The 10,011-nt window shown below is 36.8% G+C and overlaps 1 long non-coding RNA gene across 1 annotated transcript; it reads left to right on the top strand.

The window, feature by feature from the left end:
• The first annotated feature begins 1,402 nt into the window (after positions 1-1,402).
• LOC120436750 lies at positions 1,403-9,613 on the top strand. The gene is made up of 3 exons (XR_005610581.1): positions 1,403-1,451; positions 4,314-4,340; positions 8,602-9,613. It is a non-coding gene; the product is annotated as an uncharacterized LOC120436750 (long non-coding RNA).
• The last annotated feature ends 398 nt before the right edge of the window (positions 9,614-10,011 follow it).

The following is a 10,011-nucleotide window of genomic DNA, read 5'->3' as shown; positions in this document are numbered from 1 at the left end:
TGCCAATTTTGTGTAATGGCAAAGTTTTCCACTACCCGTGAATGCCTCTTTTTTTCGTCTCTGGCTGACTCCTGAATCTCCGCCCACTCTCTGCTCGATCCCTGCTGGTAAGCCTGCTTCTCTGTGTCTCTTCTCTGAAATAAAATGTCTATAAGCTGTTTGAGTGATTTACCGAGTTGTTGTTAGTGACTTATAAAGCCAGTCGAAGTATAAGTCATGTTAAAAGTAACACAATGGCTGCTTTTTAGTGAAACGTTGTAATTTTAGTATTTAAAAGGAGTGTTTGGTATGCTAGCCCTGACAACTTAAGCGCTAACGCTTAGCCTAGCTCCTATAGGCCTAGTGTGAAATTAATATGGTTCATTTAATTGTTTAATACAGTTATTGTGTTGTATTTGGTTCATTCGGTGTGTTAGTGTTTCTGAGTCTCTTAGGGAAGCTCAAGTTAGTTCTCCTCTTCACAAATCAGTCAGTTAAAACGGCCTCATTCTTTAGGTTATAAGGTAATGAGCCGCCATTTTAGAACCACTGATTAACTGCTGAAGCAGCAGGGTCGGCAACTTCAAAGGAGCCATTTTACCGCCTCTGACTGAAGGCCGGGAGAAAAAGAGTCACGTGCCTGTGCGGGTGTGTCTGTGTTGTGGGTTAATTAACAGAAGGGAGAGAGAGAGTGAGGATAAAACACATAATATAACAATAATAACATTTCTTAACAAGAAGAAGTTTTTTTTAAATTAATCAATTTTAGTTTTTTAGTTAAATTTTAAGAACTGTTTAACAAACACTTGTTTGTGCAGGTTGTTTTTTAAAATAAAACCTACACCTGCAGCTCTGTTTAACTTTTCACTTTGTGAAAAATTAATGAAATCTAAAAAAAAGGCCACCTTCAAATAAATAAAATGCAGCAGTGCACCATTAATATTATAAATATGATATGTATATATTTAAAACAACAGCATATTAAATGATACTGTGTGCAGATAATATTTTTAGGAAGCAGAATTTGAATGCAGACCAACTCAAATGTTGAAGCCTACAAAAATATCATCCAAGCTTTCATTTATGATTGCTCATGCTTTGAAATTGTGATGTCAGAATTTGATAAAGTGTGCGGTGCTAGGTGTAGCAAATCATTGCTTATTCAATCTACTGTGTTATCTAACAGCACCAAACTAATAGAGCTATCACATAACTGAGAAACTTGTGTGGCTTATTACAAATGGATGAAACCACATTTTACCTTAATGAAGACAGTAATCTTTAATAAGGTGTAGAAAAAAGAGGTGAGTTGTTTGTTGCTGTGGTAAACAAAGAAGTGTACTGAATCTTTTGGATTACACAGATTGATGTAGTATTGACTGTGATGCTGATCTGAGTTGTCTCATTCTGTGTTTTTGTGCTTTGTCTTTTGTTACACAGAGTGAACGAGATCTTTGGTTTTGCCTTTGCTGGTAAGTAAACAGTGATTTTAACTGAAGCAGTATAAACCTGGCATTGTGTAGCACATTTGTCGAATTACATACAGTAGTTTGACTTTTGTGATATGTTTCCATTTACTGATTGGCAAAAACACAGGATTTGTGACCTGTAGCAGCAAAGCCCCCACACAGGGCCTCTAACTGTCCCTGAAAATGTCCCAGAAGTTTAATACCCCATTTACAGTGGCTTGCAAAAGTATTCGGCCCCCTTGAACTTTCCCACATTTTGTCACATACAGCCACAAACATGAATCAATTTTATTGGAATTCCACATGAAAGACCAATACAAAGTGGTGTACACGTGAGAAGTGGAACGAAAATCATACATGATTCCAAACATTTTTTACAAATAAATAACTGCAAAGTGGGGTGTGCATAATCATTCAGCCCCCTGAGTCAATACTTTGTAGAACCACCTTTTGCTGCAATTACAGCTGCCAGTCTTTTAGGGTCTGTCTCTACCAGCTTTGCACATCTAGAGACTGAAATCCTTGCCCATTCTTCTTTGCAAAACAGCTCCAGCTCAGTCAGATTAGATGGACAGTGTTTGTGAACAGCAGTTTTCAGATCTTGCCACAGATTCTCGATTGGATTTAGATCTGGACTTTGACTGGGCCATTCTAACACATGGATATGTTTTGTTTTAAACCATTCCATTGTTGCCCTGGCTTTATGTTTAGGGTCGTTGTCCTGCTGGAAGGTGAACCTCCGCCCCAGTCTCAAGTCTTTTGCAGACTCCAAGAGGTTTTCTTTCAAGATTGCCCTGTATTTGGCTCCATCCATCTTCCCATCAACTCTGACCAGCTTCCCTGTCCCTGCTGAAGAGAAGCACCCCAGAGCATGATGCTGCCACCACCATATTTGACAGTGGGGATAGTGTGTTCAGAGTGATGTGCAGTGTTAGTTTTCCGCCACACATAGCGTTTTGCATTTTGGCCAAAAGTTCCGTTTGGTCTCATCTGACCAGAGCACCTTCTTCCACATGTTTGCTGTGTCCCCCACATGGCTTGTGGCAAACTGCAAACGGGACTTCTTATGGTTTTCTGTTAACAATGGCTTTCTTCTTGCCACTCTTCCATAAAGGCCACCTTTGTGCAGTGCACGACTAATAGTTGTCCTATGGACAGATTCCCCCACCTGAGCTGTAGATCTCTGCAGCTCGTCCAGAGTCACCATGGGCCTCTTGGCTGCATTTCTGATCAGCGCTCTCCTTGTTCGGCCTGTGAGTTTAGGTGGACGGCCTTGTCTTGGTAGGTTTACAGTTGTGCCATACTCCTTCCATTTCTGAATGATCGCTTGAACAGTGCTCCGTGGGATGTTCAAGGCTTGGGAAATCTTTTTGTAGCCTAAGCCTGCTTTAAATTTTTCAATAACTTTATCCCTGACCTGTCTGGTGTCTAAATCCAATCGAGAATCTGTGGCAAGATCTGAAAACTGCTGTTCACAAACGCTGTCCATCTAATCTGACTGAGCTGGAGCTGTTTTGCAAAGAAGAATGGGCAAGAATTTCAGTCTCTAGATGTGCAAAGCTGGTAGAGACATACCCTAAAAGACTGGCAGCTGTAATTGCAGCAAAAGGTGGTTCTACAAATTATTGACTCAGGGGGCTGAATAATTACGCACACCCCACTTTGCAGTTATTTATTTGTAAAAAATGTTTGGAATCATGTATGATTTTCGTTCCACTTCTCACGTGTACACCACTTTGTATTGGTCTTTCACGTGGAATTCCAATAAAATTGATTCATGTTTGTGGCTGTAATGTGACAAAATGTGGGAAAGTTCAAGGGGGCCGAATACTTTTGCAAGCCACTGTATGTATGATTTAAATTTTTTATGGCTTATTGAATCCAAACATAGTTAAATGTCAGATGTCTTTATCCAGGTGTTCATTTTCTCCTTATGTTTGTGGGTTTAAGTAGCAGACAAAACAATGAAAATGTTTTAGGGGAGTCAGTATAAGTGGTTGCTCAAACACTTAAGAGCTGCACAGGTATTGATTTATATTGCCTCTCAAATTCTGCTGATGTATTACATTAAAGTCAGAACACTGTAGAAGTGTTTTGCCTGACTCGGTATAAGTAATACCTTTAACAGTTAAGCAATAATAAAAACGAAGAGAACCAGAGGTGTGAGTGGAAATTGTTAGGTACATTACAGCCAGTGTGTCGAATGAGTTTATTACTTATTTAGTGAATATAATGTGTTTTAAAATTAAATAGAAATGTTGTCAAAAAGGGACATTGCAAAATACATAAATATTCCTAGCAACCGGTACAATGAAAGGAATTTTTAGTGTAATATTTTAAGACATTTAATTTTAATCACAAAGCATTCTGCACCTCTGTTATTGTAACATGTCAATATTTACATGCATTTTAGGATTTGCATATTCATATCAGACTAACCAAAACATGAGGTTTTCTGTTGCTTCTGATTTCAAGAATTACTTTATATTTAATGTTTTTAACCTAAAAGGACATTAAAAGTTTTGGTTTTTCACACTTTATTAGCACTGACCTGTCGTAGAAAATGTTGGAGCCACAAGGCTTCTGTGTAGGAAATATTTGGTGTATCCTGCACTTGTGCCAACAAATATTGGTGCCTGTTCTTTGCATTTCTGTAGTAATAATGCTTTTATTACACATGCTATAGCCATGTGAGACCCTGCAGTTCAATTATCTCCTCTTTAGACTAAAGTAAACTTAAAAAACCTTAAAGTAATTGAGGGTTTTACTAGTTAATTTGTGTCACAGTAAATTGGATTGTGTGTGAAGAGGCTCAACAGTCTGAATCATCAAACAGTGATCTGATGAATTGTTTCCTTTCTCTAGACTGCTGATCTGATCGTCTCAAGTCTGGTAAGTAAAGGTTTTTCTGAGGTGCAGTGCTGGGAAATGTTTCTCATCATAGGAGATTCAGTGTAGTGCTGTGAGTCAGCACAGCTATTGATGGTAAATGGCCTGTATTTATATAGCGCTTTACTAATCCCTAAAGACCCCAAAGCGCTTTACATATCCAGTCATCCACCCATTCACACACACATTCACATCACTGGTGATGATAGCGCACTGACAGAGGCGAGGCTGCCGGACACTGGCGCCACCGGGCCCTCTGACCACCACCAGTAGGCAACGGATGAAGTGTCTTGCCCAAGGACACAACAACCGAGACTGTCCAAGCCGGGGCTCGAACCGGCAACCTTCCGATTACAAGGCAAACTCCCAACTCTTGAGCCACGACCGCCCCGATTGATGATCATCAAAAGTCATCAAATCCTAGAAAAGTCTGTGTAAACATTTCCAGACCTACAGAGGTCCGTAGGTTATTGTAGCAGTGCATCTTTTTTCACATTAGAGCAGCTCATGAACAGCAGTTTAGGTACAATTAAGTCTTCAAGTAGGGCCTTGTGGATTTCAAAAGCTTCTTTCCCTTCAATAATTAAGTCACTGTCTGAAAACTGCTCTTTGAATTAGTCTTTTAATTAAAAATTTTGTTGATGACTGAAAAAATCTACATACAGCACTTATTTCTGTATTTTATGATTAAATGATTTACAAAGAAATTATCATCATACTACATTTTTAATTAGGCCTTTAAATCGGCCATTATAAGTACGTCCTAGATTTAGTGGAGTGCTTATGGCTGTGTATTAAACATACCCCAAATGTGATTGAAATATGTAGAAACTGCTTTGTAGGAACCATCCATCTCCAAATTTCTCATTTTGCCAAAAGTCATACTAAGTAAAGTATTGTTTACTTTTATGTTAACGGATCTCAAATCCCTGTTTCTGTGTGCCCAGATATTATGATGTACTGTTGTCCCAGGTAAGTACACACAGAAACAGGGATTTGAGAACTTTGAAAACTTTGGGGATCAAGGAACATGTGATGTGGCATGAATTTTAAATAGGTGGCCTGAAACTGTCTGCTCTAACCTCAGTGTGTTGGTTTTGTTGGACCATATGATATTTACAGTAAGTTATTGTAGCAGCACATCTTGGTGTAAGTTTATAGACTCTGTTTGTTTTTATTGTGTTAATAGAATTTGAATTCAGGCCACCTCAAATGTTAAAGCCTACAAACATTCCATACAAGCTATCATTTGTGATTGTTGCCTACTTTTAAATTGTGACATCACCATTTGATAAAGTGTGCAGTGCTAGGTGTTGCAAATCATTGGTTACGATATCTACTCTCTTAAGTAATCGAACCTAAATTTTGGAGCATTACATGACTAAGAAACTTGTGTGGTTTATTGCATAAAACTACATATTACCTTTATGAAGATGATAATCTTTATTACGGTGCGGGAAAAGAAAACGGAGGGGAGTTGTTGTTTGTATTCCAGCTGTGTTTAACAAAGAAGTTTCCAGAATCTTTTTGACTACAGAGAGTGATGCAGTATTGACTCTAATGCTGATTGGAGTTGTCTGATCCTGTATTTTTGTTCTTTGTCTTTTGTTACACAGAGTGAACAGATCTTTGGTTTTGCCTTTGCTGGTAAGTAGACAGTAATGGCAATGTTTAGTAATTTACTTACAGTAGTTTGGCTATTTGTGTCATCTTGCCATTCACTCATGGGCAAAAACAAATAGTCAGGATTTAGAATCTGTAGGAGCAAAGCCCCCACACAGGACCACTGACTGCCCCTGAAAATGTCAATGAAGTTTAATAGCCCATTAATGTCTGATTTTAATTTTTGATGGCTTATCAAGTCCAAACATAGTTAAATGTCAGAGATATCTTCATGCAGTTGTTCGATTTCTCCTTATGTTTGTGGATTTAAGTATCAAGCAAAATTATGAAAGTGCTTTAGGTGAGTATAGGTGGTACCTTAAACACTTAAGAGCACCACAGCTATCGATTTTTATTGTCTCTTTCATTCAACTTATGAATTAGCATGAAGTCGAAACGCTAGAAGTATTTTGCCTGAGTGACTGTAGGTGATAGCTTAAACACTTAAGCAATAATAAAATGTAAGAGAAGTACAGTTGTGAGTAGGTATATTAAAGACAATGTTTTAAAATTAAATATAAATGTTGCCAAAAAGGGATATACTGCATAACACATAAATATTGTTAGCAACAAGTACAATGGAATGACTTTTTAGTGTAATATTTTTAAGAAATTTTCATTAAAAAAAATGGTGTGCCACTGTTGCTGTTGTGGTTTTCTGTTGCTTCTGATTTAAATAATTAGTTTGTATTCAACATTTTTAATCTGAAATGAGATTAAAAGTTGTCGTTCTTCACATGTTATTAGAACTGACTTGTGATAGAAAATGTTGGAGTCACAAAGCTTCTGTGTACGAAATATTTGGTATATCCTGCATTTGTGCCAACAAATATTGGTGCCTATTCTTTGCAATTCTGTAGTTTGAATGTTTTTATTAAACATGTTAAAGCCATCTGAGACTCTGCAATTAAATTGTGCCCTCTTTAGACTACAGTGAGTTCATAAAGGCTTGAAGAAATTGAGGATTTGACTAGTTATTTAATGTCACAGTAAATTGGATTGTGTGTGAAGAGGCTCAACAGTCTGAATCATTAAACAGTGATCTGATGTTTTGTTTCCTTTGTCTAGACTGTTGATCTGATTGTCTCAAGTCTGGTAAGTATAGGTTTTGTCTAAGGTACAGTGCTGGGAAAAGTCTTTCTTCCTTGCAGATTTATTTTGTTTATGCTTTTTTGTCACATGTTTCAAATCTTCTAACAAGGATGACCTGGATAAATACAAATACAAGCAGTTTTAAAGTGATGATTTCATGTATGAAGCAGAGAAAACCAAACCACAGCTATCTGTTCTCTAATACCCAGCTGTGAAAGCCCTGATAGCAACAACTACCATCAAGCATTTATAGTAGCTAGTAATGACTGATTTTTGGTCCACTTTAATTTCTGAGTTGCCTTAATTAAGGTCAAAAATAGTGTTTTGAAATCATTTCAAGGATCTCAATTTCATTAAAGTCGAGATTCTGTTTAGTCACTTGGACTTGCTTGTGTGCTTCAGATCAATTTCCTGTTGCAAATCCCAAGTGTGATTAAACTCAGGACCTGATGAGTTGATGTAGGTCCTGAAGTAGTAAAGGAACTCTGGACCATCACAGTAACGGCACCATGTTCGACTTTAATGCTGGTGTTTTTCTGAAATATTTCTCTCACTTTAGAAGATTCAGTTCAGTACAGTGAGTCTGCACAGCTCTTGCTGATCATCAAGATGTTTTTAGGCAAATGTGAGAAAGGTTTTGTGTTCTTTTTGGCCAGTCAATAAATTATTTTGAGTTTAATGGATATAAAGTGTTTAAAGCAGGAGGCCTGAACCTCAGTGTGCGGGTTTATTTGGACCATATAATATTTACAGTAAGTTACTGTAGAAGCACGTCTTGGTTTGACTTTATAGACTTAGTTTATTGTTTTAATAGAACGCAAAAATGTCCTTATAACAGTTCCACCGTCATTTGTTAAACATTGTCATTCTGTTCAGTACAATGATTTACTGAAGAACTCTTTAGTATTTAAAGCCCTACATGTACTGTATTTTTGAAATTATAAGGCATAAAGTCTGTTTTTAAGGCAGATTAAGCCAAACAAAACAGTCAGATAAGTCAAACTTTATTCAAGTCATTCACAAACAACTCTCAACACTGTTCAGTTGTAACACATAAAATACAGAACAATACACTCATTTTTCAGTTCATTCCTCATCCACAAATCCATCAAACTCTTCATGGGTTGATCAGTTTGAAATCTGCTTCATAAGCATGTCTCTTAGCACGTGCCAGGTCCTTGTACACACACCATAATGTTATGTTGAAGCACCGTACGAATTACTCTCCGAGGGTCCTGACTATGGTAGCCATAATGCTCTGACAATACATCAAGCAGCGCTGCTTTGTAGCTTACCAAAGTCTTACTAAAATATTTGACAGAATTTTGAGCGCTGTGTACCACAGAAATCCAGTTTGAGGTCAGTAAGCATAACCAGAATCGATACACTAGGCACATTGTATATTTTTGAGAAAATGACAGGATTTTAGGTGTGCCATATAGTCTGAAGAATATGGTAAATCCAAGCATATTGGAAATACGACTAATTCCAGGCCTTTTGTGTCTTACAGGTGACCTGTTGCAGAAGATCCTCTCTCTCTATCATTATAAGCAATTCTGTCTATCCTATCACTCTCCTGACTCTATCTAATTTGACAGCCATTCTATCTTGTATCCCTCTATCTCTACTGCTCTATCTAATTTGACAGCCATTCTATCTTGTATCCCTCTATCTCTACTGCTCTATCTAATTTGACAGCCATTCTATCTTGTATCCCTCTATCTCTACTGCTCTATCTAATTTGACAGCCATTCTATCTTGTATCCCTCTATCTCTACTGCTCTATCTAATTTGACAGCCATTCTATCTTGTATCCCTCTATCCCAAGCGCTCTATCTAATTTCAGAATCCAAGTTTTCAGAAATCCAAGTTTTCAGAATCCAAGTTGTCAGAAATCCAAGTACCAGTACTTGATCTATCTGTTAAAGAATTCTGAGAGATCTCTGCTCTCACTGCTCCTTCTTTCCTGTCATTAAACTCTCTCACATTCAGTCAATTTGCTGGAAATTACAATTAGAAAGTTGAATATACAGTAGTAGAATTGCAGTACAGTAGAACTTATAGTAGAAACTACTTTTACAGCCCTACATTTGTAGTTTTAACTTGGCATTACACTTTTGAATAAACACTGATAGTTTGGCTTACTGGTGCAATTACTTTGATACATTGTATAAAATATACACCTTTTATAAGGTGTATTTGTAATAAGATAATCTGACTATTCTGTAATATATTCAGAGTGCTATATTCACATAAATATTAAATTTGATTCATATACATTTTTCAAGTCTGTTTCATTGGCTATAACATTTGACTACAAGTTTATACTATTATTATTTAAGGACAAACCGTTTTTTGTCACTCAGTGTAAGTGTTCAGTTACAGTTGTCATCTAGAGGCTGCCCTGAGAACCCAGACTTCCTGTTTCCTGACTGCTGCAGAACATCCAGCTGAAGAATCCCCATCACCTGTCATCTGATCACCACACCATCACAGCTCCTTATATTTGCTTTAAATTTTAAATATCTTAAAGATATTTAAAGTCTACTTAAAAGCTAAGAGTTTTATTATAGCCTGTTGATTGATTGTTGAGATTTATTCTGCATATTACATTACAGAAGTATAGACCTATTTGTTATCCAGTCTGGTTAAAAAAAAATATAAGAAGTAATAATATATAGTTTTTGAAAAAGTTACAATAAAACAGACCAAAGTGTTTTCAAAGAACTCTAAATAACTTTTATATTGAGTTTGTATTCAAGTCAGCCTTTTACATCAATTCTGATAAATCTCTGATTTAATAGTTATTAAAGTCATTAGTTTTTCAGTGTTTACAGGTTGACTTGTGTTTACATTTGTGTATAAATACATATAAGGTCCAGTTTGTACTTCAACAAAATGCCAAGAAAAAGTCAAAGGT

Source organism: Oreochromis aureus, unplaced genomic scaffold (assembly GCF_013358895.1).
Source record: "Oreochromis aureus strain Israel breed Guangdong unplaced genomic scaffold, ZZ_aureus HiC_scaffold_109, whole genome shotgun sequence".
Lineage (NCBI taxonomy): Eukaryota > Metazoa > Chordata > Actinopteri > Cichliformes > Cichlidae > Oreochromis > Oreochromis aureus.
The sequence above is the reverse complement of the archived record's forward strand: the minus strand, read 5'-3'. Positions and strand labels throughout refer to the sequence as shown.